We start from the raw sequence: 15,706 nt of genomic DNA, 5'->3' as shown, positions 1-15,706 counted from the left end.
GCAAACAGCTTCGTGCCAACACCTCCCACAATTCAGGTGAAATCGGCAAAGGCCTCGCGTGACCAAAACCACCAGACTGCACTGAAGACAGAGGCCCTGTGTCTGTTACGGTGGCTTCCACTCTAAGACCTTCCCCGGAGAGAGCTCCCGTTCGGATGGTTTCTCCGGGGATGCTGTCAGACTCTGGCCCCACAGAAACTCCTGAATATACTCATAGGGCCGGGAGTGGACTCGTAAGAGAAGCAGGCAGGGACCTTCCCACAAAACTAAAGACTGTAAGTCTAGCCGTCAAATTCCTTATGCAAATGTTAGTGAATCAAACCCAGCAATTCATAAGAGAAGATACTGTTTCATGACCAAGTGGGATACAGCCCAAGAACGCTAATGGTTTCACATTTCAAAATCATACCAGATTAAAATAGCAAAACCAAAATCATATGATCGTATCAGTGGATGCAGAAAAGGCACTTGACAAAGTCTGATCCCCCTTTATGACAAAAACTATCAGCAAAAACTCTAGGGATAGAAAGGGGGAAAGGGGCGCCCGGGTGGCTCAGTCGGTTGAGCGTCAGACTTCGGCTCAGGTCATGATCTCACGGTTGATGAGTTCGAGCCCCGCGTCGGGCTCTGTGCTGATGGCTTGGAGCCTGGAGCCTGCTTCGGATCCTGTGTCTCCTTCTCTTTCTGCCCCTCCCCACTTGTGCCTCTGTCTCTCTCTGTCTCAGAAATAAATACAAATTAAAAAAAATTTTTAAAAGGAAGGGTGAAAAACATACAGATTGGAAAAAAAGAAAAATGTCTTCTAGACGACTTGGTCACATATGGAGAAAATGTGAACCAATCCACAAAATGAGCTACTAAGACTTATCTTCTAGAAGCTTCCCTGAACAAAAAGAAGGGAGCGTTTCTGGGACCTGGTGCCGGCCCGTCCATCTCCACCTCCTGCCCCTCCCTACCTGTGGCCCCGGCCCTGCCACACTGGCCGTCGTTTTAAAGCCTCGCTCACGAGGGCCATACGTTTGCTGTCTGCCCTGCCTGGTGCCTTTCCCCACACAGCTTCCTTGTCCACCTTCGTGGCTCAGTTCAAAAACCGGCTTCCCAGAGAGGCCCCGGACCCCCTCCCCACCCCATCACTCTACTACACTACCACGCTTTTATTTTCAACTTCCTTCTCCCTGATTACCGCTGTCTGACATCATTCTAATGTCGGGCCTACGTATCTGTCTTCCCTCAAAGTGTCCTCCACGGGGACAGGCACCTTGTCCCCCTGTATCCTGAGGCATCTCCGGCATCCGGCTCTCCGTAAGTGGTTGCTGAGTGAGTACTAGATGTCAGCAGATGTCATAACGTTAAAGCCAGGGAGGGAAGCTTGGAGGTTTCATCCTGGTTGGTTAGGGGAATTAATGTAATGGCCCTCAAAGCCAATAACCGCAAGAACGCATAATTTTTACTTTAATTAATTTAATTTTAGAGCAGTTTTAAGTTTGCAGAATAATTGTATAGAAAGCACACAGTTGCCGTGTCCCATCTCCCCCATGCGCACATTTTCTGAGTCTCTCGCCCGGGTGTGGTACGTTCGTCACAACTGACGAACAGACAGTGATAGATTATTATTAACTAAAAGTCCACAGAGTTCACTGAGGGTGTTGCAGATTCTGCGCATGCGGACGAATGCGTAATGACGCGGATCCACCGTGACGGCTCACACGGAATAGTCTTGTCACCCTAAAAATGCTCTGCGCCCCACCGGTTCTTCACTTCCTCCCTGCAAACCCTGAACCACCACTGATCTTCCCTTAGTTGTGTCTTTTCCAGAATGTCACAGAGTTGGAATCGTACAGTACAGAGCCTTTCCAGGCTGGCTTCCTTCACTGCCTTGATAGCCCATTTCTGTTTATTGTTGTCATAATATAGTTACATGTGAGTGTACATGCCCACATCTATGTTATCGCAGTAAATGACGGTCGCCTGTATACACATGCCACCTTTCCCTCCTCTACTCACCTACTAAAGGTCAACGCGGTTGCTTCTGAGTTTTTGGCAATAATGAATGAAGCTGCTAGAAACATTCACGTGCGATGAACAAACACACAACCGACACAAAGGTCACCAGGCAGAGGCAGTGTATAAAAATCTATTGTGTTTTTATATGCAAGCTACAATTAATTAGACATCTGACACACAAAAAGTACTGTTTGCAATAGCATGACGTCCAAGAAATACTTGAGAGTAAACCTCACAAAATGATCAAACACCTCGTGTGGAAATGGGATGGACTCACAACATCTAACTCAGTTCTGAGAAAGAACAGAAATACAGGACCTCTACTTTATTCGAGATTTCTACGAAGTTACAGTGATCAAGAAAGTGTGGTGTTGGCATGAAAACCAATGGACTCTATCCAGGAATCCAGAGGTGGGCTCGACACATACACAGCCAACTGGTTTTCAACAAAGACACCAAGGCAATTCAATGCAGGAAGGGTATTCTTTTCAACGAATGCTGACAGAACAGTCAGATGTTCGTGTACAAACACAAAACAAAATGGAACTGAATCCTTGCTTCACGCGATCCACGAAAATAAACTCAGAACACAGACCTAGACGTTAACGGCTAAAACCACACATCTTCTCTAGTGTATTTTAGGTCCAAATCTTTACGACCCTGAGCTACTCAGGATGCTTCGAGAGGGTGTCCAAAGCCTGATGAAACGCCATCACATCAAGTGGACTTCATTAAAAGGTAAAGAATTTGTCCTTCCAAAGATACTTCTAGAAAAAATGAAAAGAAAAAAAAAAAAAAACAACCTCGGGGTGGGAGACAATATCTACAAAGCATTTAAAGATTGTGCCCCCCTCAAAAATATAAAGAATTCTTATACCTAATATGGTAATTCCGTAACAAAAAACTGAGAACCTACAACGGAAAGAACACGAGAGCTGCGCGTGTGGTTAACGCGGGGAAGCTCCGCTCGTCACTCATCGGGGAAGTGGAAACAAAGATCGCTTCTGGGACGTCCAGGAAGGTAAAAGTCTAATCATGCCAGATGCTGGTGACACCGGGAAGCCGTCAGGGCCTCCACTCCTTGTTGGGGGGAAGGCAACGGCCACAGCGACTTGGGAAGACAGTCTGGTACCCTATGAGTCAGGAGCCTCCCTCCTGAGTCGTCACCTAAGGGAAATGAAAACATGTCCACACAAAGACCTGAACACGGGTATTTACAGCAGCTTTATGCCTAATAGCTAAACACTGGAAACAGCCCAAATGTCCATCATCCGGTGAATGGAGAAACAAATCGTGACAAATTTACACAATGGAATACCGCTCGGTGATACAAAGGAATAAAGTCCTGACACACTCCACCACATGGGTGAGTCTCAGCGGCATGTGCTCCGTACAAGGAAGTCAGGCACGAGAACACCGCAAGCCGTATGCAGAATTCCAGAAAAGGCAAACGTCGAGCGACAGAAATAGGTCAGTGGCTGTCAGGGGGCAGGGGAGAGGATTGACGGTAAAGGGGCAGGAGGCGGGGGGGGGCTGGTGGAAACGGCCTCAGTCTTTCTTGTGTTGGTTGTTACATGGCCGCATGCATTTGTCAAAACTCGTCAGACTGTGCACTTAGGAGAGGTGGGTTTCATCGTACGCACACCGTATCTCTAGAAATACGACTTTAAAAACTCACTCTAGCCGCCAGCTGGGGGAGGGATTAGAGACACTGCGGGGCTGCGGGGCTGGACGGATGCTGTTGAGGTGGTTCCAGGACAGTATGGCCGCGGCGACCGGTGGGGGAAATCCTGTGGGGATGGGAGCTCTGGGGACTTCCTCCCCCTTCAGAAATAATAATTTAGGGGGAAAATCAATTAGCAATCAGCAACATTTAACGGTAATGAATGTTGTATATAGAAAACAGGACACGTCGTATGTCACATCAAAATGCCCCAAGCATCTTTAATGTGACTCTCTTGTTTCCCTCTAAGAGAAGTTAAGTCACTTGTTGGTGCAAATCCCACCTGGGAATCTCTGTAAGTGCAAACCGAGACAGGACCGCTGAGCAGAGACCCTCTGCCTCCTGCCTCTGCCCTTTTCCTGGGTGGGGGGCTCCCCTCAGAGCCCAGCTGCCCCGGAGCTTAGGAAAGGGCCCACCCCGACCCTGCAGGAAGACCCTTCCCGCCCAGCCCTGAGGCCCAGGCCCACGCGGCAGCTAGCTGTCCGCATGTTCGTGGCCGCACATTCTCCACATTTCAGGAGAAAAGGAGACTCCGAGAATGTTCAGTGTTCGGACTTCCCTCCCCCGAAACGAGGTAACTCTCCACCAGCAGGATGTACATTTTTGTTTGCAAGCTGACTGGCGACAAGTTTCTAAAGATGAGCTAATTACGCTCACCAGCCAACTCCCCAAAGAACGTCAGCAGAGAAGCCGGTCGGCTGCAGAGACTTGTTATACGCGGACGTATGCTCTTTCCAATATTTGCGTTTCATTCTACTTAATCTTCCACACAGCCGACATTTTCCTAGATAGTTTTGTGTACATGTCTCCACGATTTTTATCTCTTTTTGCAACACTGAGCATTTATTTTGCTTCTCGGTGATAAGTTGTTCCAGACAGTAGGTAGATTATCAGGAGGAAAGATGTTTTATTAGTTAATAATGTACTTACCAAATTATTTGGCTCATAACTGATTTGCATATTTTTATAGGCTACTGAGCCACTGAATCAAAGACAAGAGCACGTATTTGCTTCTGGAAAGTTTGAAATGACCCTCATATTTTACCAAGGATGAAAGTTTGACCATTTCAAATACTTCAAAACCCTATTTCCTCGCGAGCCTTCACGTGGGGGAAGATTCAGTGACCTATAAAAGGCACACATCAGTTATCACCTAAATAATTTGGGAAGGAAACTATTAGCCCCCCTGTTTATCACAGTTTGGATAGCTCCTTGGCTGCAACATCGCTCACTGTCCTTAAATCAGAATATCACCGTGCAAAAAAGAACTTCGCAATAAAACATGAAAGAAAATGTAATGAGAGTTTGGTGATGCAAAAAATTATCTGTATTTCTTATTCAGATGCCTTACCTGGAGGAGTGACTTAGGATCTGTCACATACTGCTGCTAACGGATGATAAAATTACAGCTTGTCTCACGTCACTTTGCTGCCCTCTCCTCCATGGCGGCCTCCCGGGGGCTGTGGGCTCAGCTGTGTCCCCCAAATTCCTATGTCGAAGCCCCCCAGGACTCCGAATGTGATGGTGTTTGGACACAGGACCTGTTAAAGAAGTGAACTCGTTGGGATCGGCCGTAATCCCGCAGGGCTCCTGTCCTCACAAGAAGAGGAGGTGAGACAGATAGGGACGCCCATGTGACGGCACGGGGAGAAAGGGGTGCCTCCACGCCAAGGAGGGACGCCTCACCGGGACCAGCCCTGCCCACACCTGGTTTTAGACTTCCGGCTTCCAGAACCGTGAGCCGACAGTCCTGTGTGTAATCCAATCAGCCGGGAGCGTTTCCCGAGGCGGCCGGCGTGCACAGATGCGCCACCCAGCACGGGCGCACCGCAGCCCCGGACCCTCCGGCTGACGGGGGAACCGGCCAGGCCTGGAAATTCACCGGCCGGCGGCTGAGGTCTGAGGACCGCCATCCCCCTGTCGGGCTGACACGTTCCAACACCGAGCCACAGGATCCACTCGGGCAACCCCCAAAAGTGGCACGAAGGGGCGGGCGCAGCTGCAGCAGCTGGGCCGTGAACCGGGTCCCGATGCCCCAAAGTCACTCCAGTGATGGTGGCCTCAGCCTACGGCCCGCAGAGGAGGCTGCCTTTCGCGGAGGGGCCCTGGCCATGCCTGGGAATCTGACGTTGCAGAATCTGACTTCTGTGTTCTCCCCCGTGGCCGCCGCACGCCAGCATGCGCGGTCCAGAGCCACTCAGCAGGGGCCTCCCCTCTGCCTCGGTGCCCCCGCCCCTGGGCCTGGGCCCCGTGTCTGCGCGCCTGGAGGCCCAGCTCTCACAGAAAGGACTCTCTTGGCTGCAGGCCATATCTTGTCAACTCTCCTCGAATGTTTAAGACACGGAGGGAAGGGGCGCCTGGGGGGCTCCGTCGGTCGAGCGTCCGACTTCGGCTCCGGTCATGATCTCACGGTCCGAGTTCGAGCCCCACATCAGGCTCTGTGCCGACAGCTCGGAGCCTGGAGCCTGCTTCGGATTCTGGGTTTCCCTCTCTCTCTGCCCCTCCCCTGCTTGTGCTCTCTCTCTCAAAAATAAATAAACATTAAAAAGCTTCTAAGACATGTGAAAACTCACATTTACAGTTCTACAATTTCTCTGCCCGTGCTTTAAGTCAGGCGCCCTGACTCGGGGATCCTGTGCTGACGGGGAAGCTCTGGACGCGTAGTTCCTTCTCCCGGAGCCATTCCCGGGCCACGCGCCCCGGCAGGGCTGTGGACCTGCCCCAGGTGGGAGACCAAACGCCCCATGCGTCGCCGAGGGCAGCGAGAGCCTCGCAGAGGCTGAGGACGCACGGGTGGGGCCGGGGAGCCGGGTGTGGCCGCTGGCCTTTCACGGGCCCCGGAGAGCCGGGACCCGAGGGGCTGGTGCACCGGGCAGGCCACAGGCCACGCCGCTGCGACATCTGCAGCCTCACGGGTCTCATCCAATCGCCAGGCTCCCCTGGCTCCGGTGAGCGTGCTCTGTCAGCACCACCCCCAAATCCTGACCAGGGCGTCCTGGGGCGAGTGGAGAGACACAGCCAAGGTCCTAGCGGGCACCCGGGGTCGTCTGCTCCCCCCACCGGGAGCGTGCCGGGATGGCGAGGGAGGGGTGAGGCGCGGGACCTGCAACAGGGGAGGGAAGGCCTGGTCTTCTTTCCCTGCCGTTGTCTCCCTTGTACTCAAACAGCCACAGGGGCCTTCGAGACACCTCCCAAGGGGGCTGGGGAGACGGAAGGAGGGCAAAGCTTCCCCCTCGCACAAGAAACAAGAAAAGCAAGGGGTGCCTGGGTGGTTCAGTCGGTTAGGCGTCCGACTTCAGCTCAGGTCACGATCTCGCGGTCCGTGGGTTCGAGCCCCGCGTCGGGCTCTGGGCTGATGGCTCAGAGCCTGGAGCCTGCTTCCGATTCTGTGTCTCCCTCTCTCTCTGCCCCTCCCCTGTTCATGCTCTGTCTCTCTCTGTCTCAAAAATAAATAAACATTAAAAAAAAATTAAAAAAAAAAAAAGCAAAGCAAAACCCACTCGTGGCTTTACGACGAGGCCTCTGCCACCATCCAGCTTACAGAGAACTTGGGCCCTGACCCGGCCGGAGCACAGGTGGTGGCGGCCTCCATCCACGGGCAGGACCGGCCAGGCCCCGGACATCTGCACCAGCCCAGCGCCGAGCCTCGGACGGTGGCCGGGGCACCGGGGAACCAGCGATGTCACAGGATGTGCTCGTACGGGAACTCTGGTCACTCAAATGCCAGACACCCAAAGAGCAGAGACCCCAGCCAGCCCTGAGTGCTCCTGGAAGCTTCCGGAAGCTTCTCCAAACCCTGGTCTGTTCTGAGAGGCCCTCCAGGGGTTCCGCACGCCTGTGGACACCTCAGTGGAGCACTTCACGGCCTTGCAGTAGCTGCAATTTGCATCTCCGGCTGGCCCATTAGGTTGAGCTCACCGTGGCTGATGTGCTCGCTTGTTGGCTGGATGGAGGGAGGGAGGGATGGACGGACAGACAGATGCATACAAATAAAGCCTTAAAAAGCATATGGGTTCTGAAGTCACCGTTTAACTCCCTCCTCACATCCAGCTGCCTTTCCTCCGGGAGACACACACTTTGCAGGGGGAGGGGAGGGGAGTTAAACTTCCGACCTACCCTCTGTGATGCCGAAAATCCACCTTGCCTGGCTGCATCCCCGTCCTCAGGAACATGCAGGCCCGTGGGGTAGAGGGGATGGGGACGGAAGTAATCCTGCTGGAAAGCACTGAATCACACACACACCCCGCTTGGGAAACCAGGGGACACGAGTAAACTCCCAGCACAAAGCGGCAAGGAGGAGGTTCCCCAGAGCTGGACCCCTGGCCCCGAGGAGCACAGACGTGGTGGGGCCCTGCAGAGGCACGTCAGCTTCGGGACAAAGGGACCGGGAAGGAGTGGGGGGCTGCACAGGGAGGAGGGGTGCTCGGCGGTCAGCGGTCGCTAACCCCAGTGCCAGCTCGACGCCCCGCTGAGACGTCAAAGCACCCGCTCCCTTCTCTGTGATACGGGGTTTCCCTTGGCTCTTAGCACGGGTCTCCACCCGTCTGATGACATCTTCATTTTGTCCTTTTGTCCTCGGAACAGACCTCAGGCTCCTGGAGGGCAGGGACTCCGCCACCAGGTCCCCAGCTGCAGGGCCTGGCTGTGGTCCCTAAGTGTTTGCTGAGTCCAAGAGCGTGTAAATCGGCCCAAACACCAGCAAACAAAGGCGGGTTACGGTCACCAGCGGAAGCGGGGAGCTCTTACGCCGCCTCCCTCTGAAAATAAAAGCAACATCACACCTCGATTAAACTCTACACGTACCGCAAAGACACACGGAATTAGATGGAGAAAACGTAAAGCTTATTTTAGTAAGTCTGAATGAGGGTTTCTTGGCGAGATACGCACCCCAGAAGTTCAGGCGAAAAGATGGCCGCATCTGATGCTGGAACCGGGAACAACCCAAAGTCTTCCGGGTGGACAAACATCCCGTAAACAAAGTACCAAAGTCAAAGAGCCCGTCTCTGACCCGGCAACGAGTCTAGAGGAATCTAGTCGCGGCCCAGGCTCCGCGGGGCAGGGGTGCGAGCAAGCGCAGGGGTCGGTCCCCGAGCCCCGGCGCCACCAGCCGGTGCAGTGAGCAGGGAGCCCCCGCAGAGCTGCAGGCTGGAGACCCCCACGTCCACGGGCGTGCACGCACAACACGCCCACGCTCCCATGCACGTGCACGCACGCTCCCACACGCGCTCGCGCACGCTCCCAGGCCCGGTGCACGCGCACGCGCTCCCCCAGAGACTGGAGGCGGCCCACTGTGGCGGCCCCGCGTCTTGGGGCACCCCAGGCAGCCGAGGGAAGGGAGGCAGGGGGGCCCGGCACAGCAGCCTGGGTGCGGGGGACGTAGTGTCGGGCACGGGGTCTTTTCTGACCCCAGGGAGATGAGCTGCTTCGATCCCAAACAAACTCGTGCGTGGGAGGGCAGTGGAGGACGACAAGTTTGCACACTCACTCCCCGCAGGGACCTGGGTGTCGCCCGGCTGCGCACGAGGCCAGGGCTGCCTGTGTCCCTGGGGAAGAAACGCGACTTTCGGACAGAGCTGCAGGGGGACAAGCCTCCCGCCCCCGCGCCTCCTGCGTCCCCTCCCGAGCGCAGTCCTCTTCCAGGCATGGAACAGCCCCGGCCAGTTCACCCGTGTAAGGTGCCCCAGTTCTCCTGTGCAGCCGCAATACACCAAGCCCCTTCTGCAGTGTCCTTACTCCTCTTACGCTGTGTCTGCGGCCCTCCGGACACGCGTTTGACCCCGTGACTCCGCTTTAAAAGCTCGTCCTGACAGCTTTGCTGGTTGGATGAACAATCTTTACCCTGAACGGTAGGGCTCTTACTTACCTGCCCCTGGCTCCACCCCAGCCTCGCCTCATGCCTTCTGTCTGGGCGGGTTCACTCGCAGCTCTGTGGGTTCTGGAGCACATGTTTTCCTTATGACCTCAGGGCCTTTGCACAAACTGCCCCCTCTGCCTGGAACCACATATCCTTCCCCATAACGTTCGGCTTGCCTCCAGGAAGATTTCCCAACCCCACGCTAGGCCATGTTACCCTGGTTTATGCTTTCAAAATACCCCATCCTTCTCTTTTATGGAAAGTTGCTGTACTTGTCATTAATTAATGACATTAATTTCTTACCAGTCCTAAAGGGTCTGTGTCTCAGCCGTAATGCCAGCTCTGGTAGGACCAGGGCTCCTCACATGGTCTGGGGACTACCCACTGGCTGACTGGCAACTCACCAATCACATGTTGAGTGAGTGAGTGTATGAATGAACAAGGGAGCCGCCTCTGGAATTAGGAGGTGCTTATAAGTGACTTGATGGCCATACAGCAGGGAAGTTCTGTCCCCCACGACCCCCGGGGACCCTTGTACTGGGGGGAGGGGGGCTGCAGACACCCTCAGCACCTTGATCGGTGTTCATCCAGCCGCTAACGACCGAGGGAAGCAGGAGGGAACGCCTCCCTCCTAGGGCTTTACCAGGGAAGGAAACACCGCAAACCGTGAGCAGGGGAGTCTCTGTGCAGTCGCCCTCCCCAGGACAGGTGAGCACTGGGCCTCCAAGTCTTCTGAACAGATTCCAGAGCAGGGGTTTTCCGCTTGGGATTTTGGGCTATCCCTCCACTATCACATGTCCAATTTCGGTCCAACTTTCTCTATCCTATTAACTCAACCCTAACTCCCCGGAAAACCAAAGCAGTTTAGAACAGGTGGTTGTGTTCCCTCTGCGACCCTCCAGGCCCCTCCGGGTGTGGACATACAGCGGACAGCAGTCCGAAGTCCCGCAAGAGTGCCACACGGGCCTCGGCCCGTGGTGTGCGCCCGGGGCCCTTCTGGTTAAAGTTTTAGGTAGCTGTACGGACACGAGTAGGAAGGTGAGTCTTCCACAACAGAAATGAAAGTGAAAGAAACCGAGTCGAGGCTTCGCTGATGCTCCTCCGGGAACTTTGTGTAGCAGTTACGATAGCAACACTCAGCGTCTTCAAGGCTCTTTGAAACTTTAGCAAATTCAGCCCCGCCATCGTGATGTGGGCCAGGTGAACGGCACGCTCTCATCACCGGTGACACAAGCTCACGGCGACAGTGAGGGAAGGTGGTTACCCCGCCCCCCCCCCCCCGCCCCACAGCCGCACACTCGCCCTGGGCGGAGCCGGAACCCCCGTCGTGGGTGTGGTCCTGCCCGGTCCCAGGCGAGCACCACCCGGCCGGACCCGTGGCCCGAGTGCTGCGAAGACGTCCCCCTCCCTTCTGAACCATGTGCGTCCCTCCACGCCCGTCCTGTCCTGGACACACGAGCCCATAAAAGCGCTCCCCACGCCCCGCTGCACACAGGCCTCTCCCAGGGGACCCTCGGCGACTCTGGGTCTGTACATCTTCTCAGATCAGCCGCAGAAGTCGTCTTTGGAACCGGCAATCGGCACTCTGTGCTCGAGAGCGCTCCTTCCTGCTGCAAGCGCCGTGTGGCTGGCCTTCGCCCTCGCCTCGGGCTGCCCTGCATCTGTCCTCCGCCCTCGGCCACACACCCCTGCGTCCTCCCAGCTGGGGCTCCCGGGGAGCAGGCTCTCGGGATTGGCTCCGGGGCTGCCGGAAATGAAGTCTTTAATTCAGTAGATGGCACTCTTACCTCTGAATCCACAGAGCACCGCGCTTCCCCCACACGCACACACACCTGACAAAGAGAAGGTAAGCCGGTTGCGTTTCGAGTTCACACGGCAACTGTGTCCTTCCGTGGAGACCAGCCTCTCCTGGAGAGCTCCCCGGAGGAGGCGGCCGCTGCGTCCTGGGGCCAAGCCGACTCCTGGAAAACGTACACAAGCGCTAAAAGAAGCGGAAGTAGGTTTGGCTGCAGGACTGTTCTTTCAGCAACAGACTTTCCAGAATGTTCTTTCAAGTTGCTTGGTCGTACAGCATCAGCTTCTTGCTTCTATCCGTAAATGTCTCATTAGGTAACAACCCCTGTTAAGCATAGACGGCTCCTCAAGCTTGAAAACATGCTAAGCAATTGTTCAATTATATATTCCCAGGTAAATGCTATCTGTCCCGTGTAACACTAATTGTTTTGTCTGGTGACTTGAAGGAAAATAATTATGATAAAAATAATGAATGTTATAAGATATAAACTACACAGCTAATTTTCCCAACAGCTTTGGAATCTCTGCTCCTCTCTCTCTTTTATTTTTCCTTAGAAACGACGTTCGTTCTTCTGATTTTATTCTTCTCGAAGTCTCCTGAAACTGGAAGAATGCGGCAAATTAAAACTTCAAGAAGGCCTTCCTGCGAGGGGACGAAGCAGAAATAGAAGCCACCCCGATCCCGTTAGGTGGAAATATTCACTGACCACGCTGGTGGATCTCCTTTTGTGGTTCTAGTGAGGATCCCACTGCACAGAAGGGAGAGAAATCTGACCGAGTTAAAGAAGGATTTGTGGGAGGAGATTTGTGTGTCCTTTGACATCTGGAACAGGGCCAAACTGCGGCCGGGGCCGGGGGGGGGGGCCCTGGGGGGCCCTCAGTGTCTCCTCCACCCCTGACCTCGCTGCAGCTAAGGGTGTGTCACAATCTCTCATGCAAAGTCCCCATTCGTGATTTCCAGGACACCTGGGAGAGAATGGGTGTCACCCACAGCTGCTGAGTCCGCGGCTGATTCCCGACGTCAAGCTCCCAGGAAGGCTCTCCGTGGTCCGGCCGGGGTCACGTGACATCTCAGGACCAGGCAGCTGTGCCGGACTCAGGGGTGCACGGTCCCCACGGGTGGCGCCCGAGGTGCCCAGGTGGACGGGGGCGGGTCAAAGTCAGGTGCTGGAGGAGGCAGGCCCGCGTGTCTGCGTGCACAAGCACAGGTGCGCACGTGAGGGGCCTGAGGAGGAGTCTTTAAAAAAGAGGAATAAAGGCAGAAAAAGGAAGCGTTTCTACTACACAGGATGTTGTAATTATAAGCAAATGATGTCTCCACGAATGTGACATCGTAAGGCCGCTTTTCAGTCTCTGTGGCGTCTCAAACTGTGGTTTGATACTTTAATTCCTAGATTTATCGCAATTCATGCATGGATTATTTCCACTCCCCCCCCCCCCGCCAAATTTTGAATAAGTTGTTGAGATTGGCACGCGTTCGTGCTCAGAATTCACCAATTACAGAATTCTAGCTCACAATGGGTGAAGGAGTTGCCTCCATGGCCGACCTGGGCCTGTGCTCTCCTCAAACTAAGAGTTCGGAGCAGGCACGGCTATTTACAGAAGAGGAGTCCCGTTGGCAGCTAAGAAAACAAAAGGCTGTAATGATCTGTGCTTCCCCGCGGAGCTGGTCGGCACATTTCCGGGTGACCCTGGGGAGGCAGCGTACCTCCGATCTCCGTTGCCCAACGGTCTCTGGGGTGCAGGGCATGAGTCCTAGGCGGTCAGGATGTGCCCAGACCCATCTCCCGGGCACGGCTTCCCTCCCCTCCAACACCAGCCAGTTGGCTCACGGCCTCTTTAGTGGCAGAGGTTGTGAAATCCTTTCTTCATAAATTGGCTTACATCAACCGATTAAAAGACGAGATCAGTCTTCTGAGTTTGCCCCGCGGCTTGATGGGAGCGATTTCTGCTTACCACCTTCCTCTATTGTGTTTGGGAGATTCTCAGACTTCTGGAAATATCTCTTGGAAAGTCAGTGTTTGTAGATTTCCTGTGTCATGTGGTTGATAATTTACTGAGGTCGCAGTCAGATGCGCCGTGTTCCTTTCTCCTGTCGACGAGCCGTTTACAAAAGCCCTGTTGGGCTCGTGGGTGTGCCCCATATCCTAATTTGATAGGAGTGCTCCCTCCCTTCACTTGGGCCTCTTAGCACATCACACAATGTTCTGCACATTTTATAAGCGTTTAATTACATCTGGGGAAAACCTGATTGATGGAAAGAGAAAAAGGTGAGGAAAGAACGTGGGAGGTTTGGAAATTGGCACCGAGAACAAATTGAAGTCTAATTAATAAACAGGAAGAACTGGAAACCATGTCTGGTGTGGAAGCCCTCATCGGAGATGGAGGGAGGGAGCGGACGTTACTAGAATGGAAATTGGGAAAGGCGTGGCTTGCTCAGAAGTGCCTGGCCAAGGAAGAGAGTGCGTGGCAGACCCTCGATCCCGGGCAGAACGTGTCTTTCGAAGACAGACAGGCACAGGAAGCGTGTAGAAGTTGAACGCGTTGAAATCTTCCTGTGCAGCACCCCCCCGCCCCCAAAACTGCTGACTAAAACGCTTAGCTAAGCCTCCGGAGGACAATGAGCTCACGAGAGGAAATGAGCGTGTTGCCAGCAGCAAGTCACGGGGACCCGATTAAGCGCATTACGGCCTTGGCGTCACCCCCACCCACGTGGCAGACCAGCGAGCAGACCTTCCCCACGGGCTGGGGACGGACACTGACGCCGAGCTTCGCTCAAGCGCCGGTTCCCTTCCAATCACCATCTAATTAGGGAGGCCGGAGTTTCCTTTTCTCACCCAAGCGAGCGACCGCGTCCGGGCCTCCGCTGTCCCCTTCGGACCACACGGCGCGTCCGTTTTCCTCTGGCAGGCCCATCTGAGCAGCCCCGCGGAGACGCGGTGGGCTCTCCGATGTAGGCGCCCTCCCCTCCTGCTCTGCACCTGCCGGGGGCGCTCGCGGGAGCCTCGGGGCGGCGCTGATGTCCGGGGGACTGAGAGTCAAATGTCAACTAGGAAGGACACTTCCAAAAGCCGAGTCGTCGCGTAACACGCTCCCAGATGAGCCGTTCGTATTTCATTGTGGCAAGCGACGGGAGGAAGTCCCTTGCAAGAGACGTGATACGTAAAAACCAGAGGGATCGCTTTCTCTCCATAGACACATTCACGACTTCTTGCAAAATAGCGGCGAGTGGAAGACGCCAAGTGCTGCCACAGGGAACGTCGCGGGGACCTGCGGGCCGCGACGCATTAGCCCCGCTTTCCTCAGGCTCACCCATTACAGCCGGAGAGGCCTTTCGATGCTTCCGCTGTAATTGTCTCAGCAAGTCTCGTGTTTCAAGCGCAAAACGACGCGCAGTTGTTAGCCTCCTGTGCGATCCCGGGATAACTCCCATCTTTGTCCTCTTTGCTCCTACTTACCGGCCGTCTCCAAACACGAAATCCGTATGAACTCATTAATCCTTTCAGGATTTCCATTTAATTTGAAATGAGTCACTAGAAAAAATGTCAACACGATGCAACACGATGCTGAGCCTTCCAGATTATTCGGCTCTCCTCCCAAAACAAACAGAAAACTCATTCTGCCAGGGACAGAGTTTCAGGATTGTTGCACAAGACTTGCAAACGGGAGTTTGAAGACAACCTTCAAGGTACACAGCCCCAGACAGACTTACCGTGTCTTGCTTGCAAAATATCCGAGCTCGGGTTGGTCGGGGTATCTCCAGCGTGCCGGCCACAACCAGAGCTTTAGACGGGAGCTAGTTACGCACTGCTGGGTAACACACGATCACACATTCAGGAGGCGAAAACAGCACTGATTTATCATCTGGCCGTTTCTGGAGGCCTGAAGTCCAGAAGCCATGTGGCTCGACCCCCACTCGGGTTCTCAGTGGGCTTGAGTCTCGGTGTCTCTTCCCAAGCTGCCGTTCTCAGCCGGCGCCTGGGACTTCGTTCAACCTCGTTTCATTGGGAAGATTCGTTTCCTTGCAGTTGTAGCTGGTGATCATCTGGGGCCACACTGAGGTCCTGGGAGCCCCCTCGTGTCCCCTCTGCGTGGCACCTGCAGGTGGTCCATAGCACGGATGCTCACTTTCCTCCAGGCCGTTTGGGGCACGTCTCTTACTTAGACTTCCTTTTCTGTCATTGCCCGGAGAAAACTCTGCTTTCAGACAGCTCACCTGATCAGGTCAGACCCACCAGGATGTTGTCCCTTTGCCTTACAATGTAGTATCATCGTGAGACCATTCTGTCCCATCTGCAGGTTCCACACGTACTCAAAACGGAGGGGCAGGG

At 54.4% G+C, this 15,706-nt stretch overlaps 2 long non-coding RNA genes across 8 annotated transcripts in view; one reads left to right on the top strand and one right to left on the bottom strand.

Moving 5' to 3' along the window:
• Positions 1-10,831, bottom strand: part of LOC109492370 — a 33,147-nt gene extending 22,316 nt beyond the window's left edge. For 4 of the 7 annotated variants that reach the window (XR_006586573.1, XR_006586576.1, XR_006586571.1 and 1 more), the window contains exons 1-3: positions 8,615-10,831; positions 7,844-8,484; positions 5,079-5,268 (exon numbers count right to left, since the gene is read on the bottom strand). This is a non-coding gene — a long non-coding RNA (uncharacterized LOC109492370). The remainder of the gene's footprint in view (positions 1-5,078; positions 5,269-7,843; positions 8,485-8,614) is intronic. The other 3 variants (XR_006586574.1, XR_006586583.1, XR_006586572.1) reach the window with 3 other exon arrangements.
• A 107-nt stretch (positions 10,832-10,938) lies between these two features.
• LOC109492369 lies at positions 10,939-13,305 on the top strand. The gene is made up of 2 exons (XR_002146211.3): positions 10,939-11,427; positions 11,931-13,305. It is a non-coding gene; the product is annotated as an uncharacterized LOC109492369 (long non-coding RNA).
• Positions 13,306-15,706: the final 2,401 nt, after the last annotated feature.

This window comes from Felis catus, chromosome A1, assembly GCF_018350175.1.
Source record: "Felis catus isolate Fca126 chromosome A1, F.catus_Fca126_mat1.0, whole genome shotgun sequence".
Taxonomy (NCBI): domain Eukaryota; kingdom Metazoa; phylum Chordata; class Mammalia; order Carnivora; family Felidae; genus Felis; species Felis catus.
Note: the sequence above shows the minus strand (reverse complement) of the source record. Positions and strands in the feature narration are given on the sequence as shown.